This window comes from Athene noctua, chromosome 3 (genome assembly GCF_965140245.1).
Source record: "Athene noctua chromosome 3, bAthNoc1.hap1.1, whole genome shotgun sequence".
NCBI lineage: Eukaryota > Metazoa > Chordata > Aves > Strigiformes > Strigidae > Athene > Athene noctua.
The window spans coordinates 60,956,189-60,969,780 of record NC_134039.1 but is presented as its reverse complement, the minus strand read 5'-3'; the positions used below and the strand labels follow the sequence as shown (position 1 = coordinate 60,969,780).

The 13,592-nt window shown below is 45.9% G+C and overlaps 1 long non-coding RNA gene across 2 annotated transcripts; it reads left to right on the top strand.

Annotated features, from left to right (window-relative positions):
- The first annotated feature begins 9,698 nt into the window (after positions 1 to 9,698).
- LOC141958696 (uncharacterized) lies at positions 9,699 to 13,297 on the top strand. 2 transcript variants are annotated; one of them, XR_012633313.1, is made up of 3 exons: positions 10,556 to 10,656; positions 11,985 to 12,197; positions 12,417 to 13,297. It is a non-coding gene; the product is annotated as an uncharacterized LOC141958696 (long non-coding RNA). The 2 variants fall into 2 exon arrangements; XR_012633312.1 differs by lacking the exon at positions 12,417 to 13,297 and having other exon boundaries at positions 9,699 to 10,656; positions 11,985 to 12,262.
- Positions 13,298 to 13,592: the final 295 nt, after the last annotated feature.

Below are 13,592 nucleotides of genomic sequence, written 5' to 3'. Positions count from 1 at the left end.
CCTCTTCTGCATCTGGTCAGCATTATGTATGTAAGCATAAAATGGCATATTTGTGAGGAAAGGGCCTTAAGACCCTTCCGCTTCCTTAGAACTGTCTTCCTTTCTCTTTAGTGTTCCAGCAGCCGCAGCAGCACCACTAATCATGCCATTCATAGGGTATTTTTAAACTTGATGGTGTTTTAACAGGCAGCCTTTTTGCCCGTCTCTAATAATCTCCTCCTCTTGTTCTGCGTATGGCAGAAAAGATAAATTTCATGTCCTTTGCTGCTTGAATAAGGGTAGGCCCTTCAGAGAACACAACTCGATTCTGTGAAGCCAAAAAAAAAACCATCTTTGTTGGCTTCCATTTTAGCGGTGTGCCTGAAGTTTGCACTTTCCTTGGGAAAGGGAGGGTAGCCCAGAGTTCTTACGCAGGTGACGTACCTTTCAGAAGAGGCTAGGTAAACACATGGCACTCACAGATTGCTTTGGAGCCCTAATGCTGAGCAGTCCTAAGCGTTGCTAACGCCTGCTGCTCCCTGCAGGTAGGGTGACTTCTTAGAAACAGGCTCTCCAAAAAATACTCAGACCAAATTATGTTCTCATTTTGGATGCCCTTAATCCCTTCCACTTTCATAAGTCAGGTAACAGTCAAAGACCTGCAGGGTAACTATAAAACAACTGGAAGGGCACGTGCGACGGTAAGAGAGTAGCGCAGTGAAGCAAGGCGTCTGTCGCTTTCTGGGATTGTGTGAGAGCGACAGGGTAGCCTTGTTGCCTCACAGCGTGTTAATACACGACTCTGAAGGATGCTTTTGTCTTAGATTATGTTATTTCACGCTGATTTTTCAGAACTGCTGCTCTGGTAGATTTCCACATTAAGACCTGTATTTCTTTTTAAGCCTAGAAATTGAAAATGCCAGGTTGGAAGCCACAGTCCAGCAAGAGAGCACTAGGATTGAAGCCCTTCAGAGAGACCTGCAAGCCTCTGCCTCAGTAAGCTGATCACAAGCTTCCCTTTTTGTCAGCCTAGTTACCTATTTCTGTGGGGAAATTTTAAGATGAGGTTTTCCGGGAGAGCCTCGGGGAGCTTGGTTCCTGCGTTCTCCTGAACATAGCCTGAAGCAGGCTGCTTTCCTGGCCCGTTCCCCGGCTTTCTGGCTTTGAGCGTTTTCCCACACTCCTATAGCAGGTCCCACTTAATGCTCTAAAAGGTAAGGATCTGACACTAATACGCTGCTGTAACTACTGTCTGCTTTAGACCCGTCGTGACATCAGATGCTACTTCAGACGCTTGTTGCAATGTGTGTCATTAAAGGTATTCATCGAGTTAACTTGTGGAAAATCCACAGGGGATATTGATGCCAAGCGCTTCATGTTGGAGGCCGGTCTGGCATCATCAGGCTGGAGCAAAAACTCCACAGAGCCTTTGCTGTGCAGAATTGCTTTTCCTTTGGCCACTTGCTGTGTGATTGCTTTGGTGAAACAGTGAACAGGAATGTATGTGGTATCATTTGCAGCACTGAGTGTGAGCCTTGGAATTGCCACTGCCTCTGCGCAGTGGTTAATTTTGGCTCAGGTGAGGTGTTCGTCTGTGGCCTGTATGAAGCAAATTATTTTTGTATGGTAACCAGTGAACTAGGGTTCTTGTTATGACTGGAGTTGTTAATTAGTGCTGAAGAGATTTTGAAAATAACTCCATATGAAAGTTGAACTTTGATGTACTGACACCGACAAGAGAAGAGGGAAGGCAGTCACAGCGCTGGTCCTTCCCCTTTGCTTAACAGGCCATGGTTTTCAGGTGTACTGTGAAAAGCTGCTCCTTCCTGTTTCCATGGGAGATGCTTTGTATCCCGCATGGTGCTCTCTCTCCCTGAAATAAATGGCAGAGGGGATGATTGCTGACAATGTTGCAGTGGCATCAAACTAAGGCTGTTTTGATCATTGGTGCTGGGTGTAAATACTACAGGAATGAAGAGGTGAAGAAGCGTGTGTAATACTTATTTTTTGTAATGAGGTGTAAACTTCCATCTGGCAAGTCACAGTGCATCTTCTTGCTTTTTTCAATGCTTCTGTAGGTTCATAACCGCCTGGAAGACTTGATAACTGGCTTACGGACAACACAAGCAGCTGCAGAGGACCACCAGCAGCAGGTATGTCACTGGCTGCCGTGAATGACTGTTGTAGTCTTTGAATTTCTTGTGTGCAGGTAACTGATGAAAAGATCAGGTGGGCTGTGCAGGCACAGTTCAGCTGGCAAATACCTTTCTGGTTTTAGAGCAAGGTACCCTCAGGGGAAAAGACTGTAAATCTCCTTGTTCCCTGCTGCTGTGTTTTGTATCTGTGTGGTGGTGTACAAGATACTCGTGCTCATCAGCACCATTTGGCTGACAATTTCTCTCCCACATCCCACCGGGAAGGAGTGAGCAAGTGGCTGTGTGGTGCTTAGCTGTCTACTGGAGTTAAACCATGGCACACGATGGATGTTGTGGGCAGGAGGGAGGTCTGTGGCTGAAAGCTGAGAGAGGAGACCGGACTTGGGAGATCCGTGTTACCTTTGCAGCTTTGTCACAGCTTGCGCTTGAGACCGTGTTAGCTTCTGTTGTAAGACCCAGCGTTACACCTCCTCTGTAAGGACACTAGAGAAGGTTGTATAGCCCGAGGTGAGGATTTTTTGTCTAAGCCTTTGTCCTGAGGTTTTCATGACTTTCTGTAGATCTGTACAGAGTGCCACTAAAAACATCTAGTCACCTTGCATTCTTTGTACTTGAACAAAGTCAGCAAGTTCCGTTCCGCTCAGATCCATCTGTTAGGCAAGTCTTTGTCCCTTTGGGTAGAAGCATAAATAGTATTGCCGATTTGAAAACATTGCCTTGCTCTGAGGAGATGTACAGCTGTTACAGAGGCCGAGAGGGGAGGGTATCTTCTGTGGTGGGCACTGGAGGAATTTTTCTCAAGTACGTATCTTCATGACCTTCAGAGGACCTTTAGAAGAAAGCGGTAGGGTGGCTGTGTGTGTGCGTGTCATCTCCCAAAGGTTCAACCTCGTCTTGTTGCTTCTGGAGCGTTCATTCTTTCCACCAGCTTCAACTGCTGTTCTTGGTTGTGTTTCCTGAGGTGTGATTTACACTCCACATTAGCCTCACCTGCAGGTCTTGGACGGGGAGAGGAGAGCTCAGGCCTGTTTCCATTTCAGTTACTGCTTTCTACCGCAGCGCTGTCTTTCCGGTCACCTTAGCTTTTTCTTTTGCCACTGTTGCTTTCACAGATGCAAAAGCAAGCTGTGACATCCAAGGACTTGCACAGCATGTGGGAAGAGCAGTTGAAGTTCAGATCCCACCTTGAGGAGCGTGTTGCTCAGCTTGCCAGGGAAAAGGCTGAGCTCTTGGAACAGGTGAGCCCAGAAAACTCTCCAGGCACCTAGCCAATACCCAGGAGAAACGGGTCCACCTTTTTGTCAAGATGTACTTCAGCTTCTCTGTGGAGAACGCTAGATGCACGTACTGCATGGAGACACTGTTCCTATGCTCTCTGTGTCACCTATCTTTTCTGTTTTGAAAGTGTGAGAGTGAAAGAAAGAGAGTGAAGAAGCTGGTAGAGTTGAAACGCCCAGTCAAACTGCGTCTGGATCAAGAAATGAAAAGAAACATTAAACTGCAGAAGGACTGTAAGAGGTATGGCTGATTAGTGTGGTGAAGAGGCATCCCTGAGCCCAAGCCAAGCTTTATTGCAGTTCAGTGTAAAACTAGGGGCACGTAACCCTGAGCAAATTCAAGCCCCCTGAATTAGTTCTTGCAAGGTGCTTCTGTACACACCTGTAGTTTTCAGTAGTGACTAAAGAACTGCAAATGCAGATTGCCCTGTGGCTTTCCTGGGAGGGAAGGAAGCCTTTTATTCCCCTTTTCAGGTGACATTTGGACCCTACAAGTGACTTGTGGTGTGGGAATGCTGGTTTTTCTCAGTAATTCCTGGTGTGTCAAGCACATTAAAGATGAAGGCAGGCACGTCTGCACTGTTTACTTGAGAACATGTGAAACAGGCCCGTTGTTCCTTCATTGTTTTCTTGACCCATTTGCTGTGCAGGTTGAAGATGCTTCTGAACAGAGCTATGAAGAAACTCAGGGTGTATGAGGAGAGAGAGGCAGAGTCCCAGCTTCATTTGCAGGGAGAAATGATGAACAGATATTCTGAAACAGTCAATGAAATTGGTAGATTAAGAACAAAGGTGAGCACGGCTTTGTTTGAGGTTTGGCGGTGGTGGTGCTTTCTCTTTTGAAACCTGTGTTACTCTTTCCTTATACTTCTTTTCCTGTTGCTGATTTATTTTCTTGGCTGTATTTTGGAACTGACTGACCTTTCTGGATGCTCCTTCTACTGTCACCGTAGTAGATGACTATAACTCATCCTGGTGGGCATATCCTTACGGGCAAAGATGAAAACATTATGTGCAAAGCAGTATCTGTGCAGCGCACATCAAGGGCAAGCTGTCCTGTAGAGGAAGAGAGAGCCGAGAGTCGCAGCAAGGCTGGCGGGGTGCGTGACGTCACGGGCCAGGGAGCAGTCCCACAGGCCCTCTCCAAGAAGAGCAGAACAGGTCCGGTGACGGTGAGCGGGGTCAGCCAAGAGTGCAGATCACCAGGCCAGTCCATAGGGATGCGCAGGTCTGCTGTCGAACCAGGACATCATGGCCATGCGGTGAGGGCCAGGGCTGAGAGCAACGTGGCCTGGCACGGGCCTGGCTGCAGCCTGAGGCAGTGGCAGCATCTTCTAGGGCCGACAGATGAATTCCTGCTCGGGAAGAGAGGGACGGAACACCGCCGTAACTCGGAACAACTGTACAAAGTTGGCTTTTGCCCAAGATCACCCCTTGAGCCCCACCTTGGGCGTGAGATGAGCAGGAGGCAGTGCAGGTTTTGCTTTTCTAAATGGTGTCGTTGCTTCCCAGGGCACGATGCAGTGAGGTGACGCAGAAAAACTGCTGTAACTTATTGTGGACTGGTATCTGTCTCAGCCCATCTTGACCTTGTCACGGGGACCCAGAAGGAGAGTTCCCAGCAGTGCTTTTGAGGTTGCTCTGGCTGTTCGGTAACCTTTAACTACTTCTCTGCTTGTTACTCAGCTTTGCTGCCAGAGCAGCCATGGTTCAGAGCTAGGTTCGTATTGAGAAGGTACTGTAGAATGAGTCAGATGCCTTTGCAGTGGCTCATCTTCGGTCCAGAAGTTAGTAGCGTTTTTTTGTTTCTGTTGGAAGAGTTATTCTGAATGATGGGGAAGCGCGTTACATTTAGGTGGTTCTAAATCAGTCTAAAGTTTCTGCTTGCTGTTAGAGAGTTTTTCAAGTGCTTATTATGCTAGGTTCCTCCCTTTTCTTTTAATAAAAGACGGGACATGGTGGTTTATGTTCCACAGGTATAGAAAAGGTGTCTTTCTGGAGGGGGAAGAGGAGGACAGAGCTGTAGTGCCCACTGGGGCTTCATAAAAGTCTGATACTCCCTGCAAATTTTTGAAAATAAACTGCAGCTTTGATCTAGAGAAATCTGTGATCTAGAGAAAAAGTGGTCTTCCTCCACCACTGCTGTAAACGCTGTGTTCTGCACCACTATTTACAAATCCTTCAACGTAATCTTTACAATGTAAGAGTATCTGTTTCTTACAGTTCTGTAATGAAGCTTTGACTGTGTTGACAGCGTGTACAAAATCCCGTCAAGCATGATACACGTGGTTTTGGATGAAACCAGAAGGTGGCTGGGTATGGGCATGTTTGATTTCCCGTGACCATAAGAGCAGCTCACCGAGGAATAGCCCTAGTGCTTTTCAGCCGAGCTCCATGGGTGAAATGCTGCTAGTTTGGTACCTCTTGGCCTGTGACCTACTGCGGAAGAACTGAGCAAGGCTGGAATCCTGAGGAATCCTATCAGAAAAGATGTCCAAGCTGTTCTTGTTTTAAAAGAAGAGCCTGGTTTCACTTTGGTTTTAATACTGAGTTAGCAGATGACAAATACGGTCTCCATGGCCAGCCCCTTGAAGGATTTTCACAGAATTGACTCATTTTAGATGCTCTGAGTGCCTTTTAATATTTTTTTTTTTCCTGTCTGCAGGTTGGTGAACTTTCCCTGCAGCTGGAGATCGAGTCTAAAAAATGCATGGAGCTGGAAGCACAAAATCAGGTTTTGCGAGAAGAGTTGTCCACTATGCGTGGGAACCATGAAAAACTGGAGAAGAGCAAATGCCAGCTGAAAGAAGAGCTGGCTAATCTGAAACACCATTTGGAGACTAACATGGTGGATCATAGCCAAATAGAACAATATAAAAAAGAGATAGAAGAACGAGCTGGCCAAGAACTAAGACAAAAACTGCAAGAAGTCAATCTGATTTTGCAGGTAAGTGATTTTCTCATTTGTGTCTGTAGTGTCTGTCATATCCTTTTGTTATCGTCGTCATTTTCTCATATTTTGGTTTTGGTGCCTGATTCTGTGTGTTAGTGCTGTGCCTCTGACTTTCCTGAAGGGCAGCGGGAGAAGCGAATGTGGTTGGGCAGGAGCGCTTTCCCCTGGGTGTGTAATGTGCCTGCAGGTGCCCGAATCAAAAGCGTGCCCGAGGTAGATTTCCTTTTGCAGCTCTTGAGAGGTATCGCTGCCCGCTGGTCTTGTTCTCGCTGTTCACCCTTGCATGGGTGCTGCAACTTCATGTTTGTCATGGCCAGACATACAGTCCTGCTTTGTCATGGTACGGGGGAAAGCGCTCAGGACAAAGTCACTCAGGCTGCGGCGGGGGAGGTGGAGGGTGGCTGGAGGTGAGGGATCCTCATAATTTCTTTGAGGAATCCTTTTCTATATGCCCTGTCCCACAGACACAGTGTTCTTTCATTGGTAGCTCTGATGACTAAGAGGGCTAAGAGCGGGGTTCCTTCTGCATGAAGAGACTTATTTAACACAGTACTTCCAGGGTTCGGCCTTGATTGCTGATGGTGGTGAGGAGGCACAGTTGCCTCGCTGAGTAAAGCCGGGCCCTTGATATTGGGTATGTGCAAGTGACCGCCCCGAGAGTTCTCTTTTTCTCTGCCGTGGTTGAAAGTGCATTATCTGCTTCAGGCACAGGCAGCCTCCCAGGACAGACAGGAACAAATCAGAGCCAGTCATCATGCTTCTCTGAGAAACGAGCTAAAGCAAAGAATTCGAGATCTCGAATGTGAATTGGACAGGATAAAAAACACCCAACAAGAAAGTGTTTTTCAGAAAGAATCCACACAGGCAGAAGCGGAAAGGTACAAAGAGCTGTATCTGGAGGAAGTAAAAATTAGAAGACGCCTAGAAGATAAACTGGAAAGGTAAGTCCATGCTTTTTTGGACTGGTAATAAGATACTACTTTTTCCTCATGCATTTTCCTCCTAAAATCCCTCTTCTGCATCTGGTCAGCATTATGTATGTAAGCATAAAATGGCATATTTGTGAGGAAAGGACCTTAAGACCCTTCCGCTTCCTTAGAACTGTCTTCCTTTCTCTTTAGTGTTCCAGCAGCCGCAGCAGCACCACTAATCATGCCATTCATAGGGTATTTTTAAACTTGATGGTGTTTTAACAGGCAGCCTTTTTGCCCGTCTCTAATAATCTCCTCCTCTTATTCTGCGTATGGCAGAAAAGATAAATTTCATGTCCTTTGCTGCTTGAATAAGGGTAGGCCCTTCAGAGAACACAACTCGATTCTGTGAAGCCAAAAAAAAAACCATCTTTGTTGGCTTCCATTTTAGCGGTGTGCCTGAAGTTTGCACTTTCCTTGGGAAAGGGAGGGTAGCCCAGAGTTCTTACGCAGGTGACGTACCTTTCAGAAGAGGCTAGGTAAACACATGGCACTCACAGATTGCTTTGGAGCCCTAATGCTGAGCAGTCCTAAGCGTTGCTAACGCCTGCTGCTCCTTGCAGGTAGGGTGACTTCTTAGAAACAGGCTCTCCAAAAAAAACTCAGACCTAATTATGTTCTCATTTTGGGTGCCCTTAATCCCTTCCACTTTCAGAAATCAGGTAAAAGACCTTCAGGATAGCTTTGCGAAAGTGCTACTACCAAAGGTAATTCTCTGTATGCTTCTGAACGTTTCAGAGCTAATGAGAGACTAGCAGAATCCAACGCTAAGCTCCTGCAGGAGCGCCACAGAAGCAAATCTTTAATCACCAACAGCACTGTCAGTGGAGGCCTGGCTGCAAGTCCAGTTCTGTATTCAACTGAACTGGGACAGCTTGGCAACAGTTTGGCACTGAACAGAAGTCTGAGCCTAGGAGGAAGCTGCCTAAGCCCAGCTGGGAACCCTTTATCATCAAGTAAAAGGGTTGAAGACTTTGTGGCTAAGGTAAGTGTTTTGAAATCCCCTTCTCAACTGCTGCTAAAGGGTATCCATGGAACTTTGTGCCTTTTTTAGCCTAAAGTTAGAATCCATACATCGCTCCAAACCATATGGTCTAACATGTCAAAGCAATTGCTAATCATCAAACCAGTACACAACTAGCTGAGGTACAGGTGAAGACTGCTGGTCATCGGGGTTGAACAAATTTCCAGGGTTCCATGACAAAAAGACCAAAAAATGCTGACATCTAAGTAATGAACTGTGTAATTGCGTTCTTCTACAAGAGAAACTCTTCCCTACAAAAGAACACCGTTCCCAGTTAAGGTCTTCATTAAATTTTAACGTACAGTACGTCTGGCCTATTTAAAAGGGCTAACTTTATGATGAATGCAAAGCTCCATCAGGCATCTTTGTTTGAGACACCTTTTCCTTCTTCACTGTTCCTCATTTTAGCAGTTTCTTCACTGCAACTTGTTTTAGTACATTCGTACCAACACAGGGATGCTTCAAAAATAGCATGATGTGAACGGGATCGCATTAACTTCTCACTTTATACTTCACTGAGGGACATACACTATGTGTAGGGGATTTGTTTTTGAGTTCCCGCTTGTGTGTTATTACGTGAAAAGCTAAGGTTAACTGCTCCTCAGGAACTCTTCACAGCTTTCAATTGCCCAGCAGTGCTGCAACCTCTGCATTACCTCTGGTCAAATTATGCCCTGTAATTAGCAGTTGGTGTGATAGCCCATCCCTCACCGAATGGTGAACATTGTAACGTTATACCATGAGATTTGGAAACCAGATGTCAGTAGTTGTGATCTGCTTCCCACCTAGCATAGGCCTGAGGCTTGGAGGAGCTTCTCTATTCAAGTCAGTGTTCTATCCCTCATGTATTCTGCTGGTTGAACAAAATGTGAGAAGGATTTGTTCACTTCTAAGTCCCTCATATGTCTCGCATTTTGTGACGGATCGCTGTGCTGGGGAATGCTTTTAGGTTTCGGTGCTGGTTTTTGAGGCCTCACTTTGAAGATCTGAAAAAACAGAACCAAAAAATACCCCTCAGCCTTGAGCAGGCTCTCAAGGAAGTTGAAGAACAATTAGGTTTGACATTGCCCCGGTCTCCAATTACGGATGTCAGCTGGGGTTTTGTTTGTAGTTTGGGGGCATTTTTATATACCTGCATTTCTCCTGCCTAGTGCAGTTTTGTCAGTAGGACTTAGTCCCCTCAAGTCCTCTCTGGTCTTGTTTACAACCGACAGAGACTTTTAGTTTGTTGTTGACAGAGAAGCAGAGGATAATTCACCCTTTTTCATGGATTTTACCAAGGTGAGAGAAGGTGCCAGGCTGGGAGACTCGACTCTATTCTCTACTCCAGTAAAGAAACAGTCGCAGCTCTCTCAGCCTTTCCACACAGCTCACGGGCTCCAAGCCCTTCAGCATCTTCGTGGCCATCACAGGCCTGGAAGATGTAAAGCATCTCTTTTGAAATTCACTTCTGTGGGTCACAGACTTGATGGAAAAAAACGTAGGAGTCACAAGTATCATCAAATGTGAACAGCAGCATATAGTGCTTGGACTTTGTAGTAATCTAAGCTGATTTCTGTTACGTAACAAAACCCACAGCACTTGCTGTGTAGCTGTTGCTATCTTTTCGTAGTCCAAAGTTTGCAAGAAAATACTGCGTGTGATTTTGTATTTTTATATACACGTGTCAGGGTATTTGCAATGACAAGAAAGAAAAGTCTTGGCGTGATCTGTAGGAGTTCTTTCAATTTTCCATCTTAAGGTGGAGGGGAAAATACTGGCGCAGGCTTTTTTCTATACAGTGGCGTATGTCAGTCCTGCAGTAGCTACTTCTGCACCTCTTCTCTTGTGACGCTGCAGAAGCCAGTCTCAGGTGGATTTGTCCCTATGAATGACATTTGTGTGTCGCAGCACGTAGCTGACATTCTGCTCATGTATTTGGCGAGGGACTTTAGCCATACCTTCACTGTAATAACTCCACTGTGCCTTCTTCCTGTGTAGTTTTAAATGCCCAGTTATAATCCAGCTGGTGAGTTACAGAGTGTTTTGGGCTACAGCTAATGCTGATCAGCCATAAGAATGTTACAGCCTGGCTGACCAGGAGTTTCTCTTCGTCAAAACTAAAACCCCAAACCAAGATGTCTCTATTTGGGATGGTGCCTTTAGATTTTGTCACATGCTCTGTGTGGGTTTTAAGAATGTTTTAGGCTTTTAATTTTACAAAAATGTAACTGTTGAAATATTAACTGTGTATTTTCTCTATAATTCTAGATACGGCGGGAACTGGATGAAAAAATCACAAAAGAACTTGAAGAGGGTAATGTGTCATTATGTTAGGAGCATTATTAAGGAAAAAGATGACTGTTCCTAGTTCGAAAACATCGACTCGAAAGCCGTCAAGTTCCTGTGCTAAGCGCAGGGTTTTTTCTGCTAGCTCTCCAGTTTAGACTCAGAAGCAAAAACTTCCTGCTTACCAAAACATTGTGGACAAGATTTTTATAGACCTCAGCCATTGCTTCTCCTCCCACCTACATCAACTGCATTCCACACTAGACCATACCACACACCTCCTCTATTGTTGGTTCTTCCTTTTGCTGTGTCTCATATTCATTGCTTGTATTTGTATCTGATATGTTGCAGTCGTCTTTGAATAAGCAAGAATCGAGTGGGTGACTAAAGATATCCCTTCTTTAGGAAAAGAGCATTCAGTAGTGTTTCGGCAAACATAAGATGAGTTGAATGCTTGTAATGCATAGCTTAAAGCATCTTCTAGAATATGAGGCCAGGTGTCCAAAGAGGAATTCCACCTGTTTCACCATCATCGTTCATCCACAGTCACTGCTTTGCCAGTGACTGGTGCTATTTCAAAGCAGGTAGCCCCTGGGAGCATTTCCTTCTGTTCCCTTATGCTTTTAACCGTACAGGGCGTTCAGCTGTAGCTTCATAGCTCTTTCCACGTGTCCAAAGGGACACAAGGCCACTGCCCTGCCCCCACGCGCGTTTTGAACATAAGTGCGCATCTGCGAGGAGTCGTAGAGTCTGGTTGGTTTGGGGACCTTGTCTGGAAAAGGGTGGCTGGAGAAAGATGGCAAAGGTGGGTTTCCTTCCATTCAATACGTATTTTTATGGAGGTAAAAGGGTTATGCCAGGGTGAGAGAAGGTGCCAGGCTGGGAGACTTGTCCCGCCCTGACCGCAGTGCAAAGTGGGTTTGCCTCTTCACAGGCAGATTCCCTCAAAGTTTTCACAGCAAACGCAGAAGCTGGTTTTTAGGAGTGGTGTTCCAGCACATCACTGGTTTGAAGCTTAAGGAAAACAGACCCCTGAGGTTGAAGAGTTCTGCGGAGGGCTAAATTTAGCACTGGCGTAGGCAGGAGTCATTTGTGGGTTCCATGAAGATGTTCAATGGGTAGCCTCTGGAATGTCTTTCACTAGCTTTAGAAATACTGTTGCCTGATAAGCAAATGTGGAAAAAATGTGCTTCTTCCTTTGTGCCTAGCCCCTTCACTGTTCTGTTCCCTTGGAAGTTTTTCAATCTCTTTCTGGACTGTTGCCTCTCCAGCCACCCGTAATGTTTTTAACAGGGACTTATCTGGGCCTGTCTACTGTAAAAGTAACACCAGGAATCTTGTGTCTTTTCTCCCCAGCCACTGCTGGACTTGAAACTGGATCTGCCGGAGCTTCTCCCATGGTACCCACTGGTGGATCTTCAAAACATTTCCACGTTGACCAGGATCCCCTTAGCAGGGCAATACAGGAGTACCGTGACGTTTTAACCAAAAATTATCTGATTTGAATAAAAGGCTCTGGAAATTACTTTGTTCGTGTTGTACGTCAGTGGTTTCCCGTCCACGGTTCAGGTGTGAAAACATGTTCACTGAAGTCTGAATATAAATTCTAAGTCTATTAAAAGGATCTCTGAGCACATTGCACTTGCCTGTTGGTTTATTGATGCATAGTTGCTTTGTTTGGAGCTCACAGTTAGAACTTGTTACGGAGGCGCTCATATAAACAACCAAAAATTAAAAATTCATTATTAACACAATTAACAGAATTAACTAGCTCTCCATACATTACAGGTTTGAATGTCTGTGAGGTGAGAACAGAACAACGTCCTAGGGTTTAACGACAAACCAAAACGCTCTGCCACTCACCTGACAAGTGAGGGCTCTCAACCTCGTGGACCTGCTCAGGGCAGCATCCCAACCCAAGGCCCCTCGAGGAGTTTCCTTGGGCAACGTCCTGACCCAAGGGGAGACTCCTCGCTTGCAGCTGCTGCTCCAGGGGACGAACTCAAAATGGTTCCCCAGAGGACTCCATTTATACCCATGCCGAATCTGACCTGTAGTCAACAGTGGCTCCCATTGGACAAAGGCCCCAACTACCGTGAAGCCCCGAGAGCAAAGGCAGTCAGGAGCTGCTACACTTCAGCAGCCAAGAAGCCCTATTCTCATTGGGCGGTGTGAAGTGAGGAACCTTAACAAAATGGATGCAGGACACCTAAGAGAGATGCTGGACAGGCAGGATAATGCAATAAAAGGGTGGGCTCTCAGCAGGAGGGGCTCTCGAGATAAGGAAGGAGCTGCAACTCTTGAGTCCCAAGATAAGGAATTGGGACTCAACGAATGCTGAGTTGTCATGACTATGGAAATGCTGAAAAGACCTAACTGGGTGAAAAGTCATGAGAGGAAGAGGAGGAATCTCCAATCCTCATCCTGAAGACCCCCGCCCAAGACCACCAGGAGCCACTGCGCAGGCACAACAGAGAGGGACTTGGGGCGGGATTTATGTTAATGATTTCTCAAAACTGATTGTAATATCTCTCCCTATTCTCGAATTATAATGCATATGTAAACGCTTTGCACCATAGAAAGGAGCTGCTTTTTGTTCCAAGGTGTGCACGCTTGTGGAGGAGCGATCCCCCGTGCCACCAGTGCTGCAATAAAGAATGCCTGCTTTCTAATACTCTGATTCTGAGTCTTAGCGAGTTCTTCCTTGACCGGCTTTTCGGTATCAGGTGCACCTGCCACACAATCCACCCCGTGACTACAGTCACGATTCGGCTGGTTTCCTTCAAGTGGTGGTGCAGTCACCTCTTGCCTCCAAGGTTAAAAGGGAGTGCGGTCCCGGTGAGTCTCTATACTCGTGGACTGTCATTCTTAGATGATTATACAATCAAATCTTAAAAAAAACCCTCCAACCAGACAATGTATTACAATCAAAACTGAAGGAAGCTGATTGACCATTCTAACAAC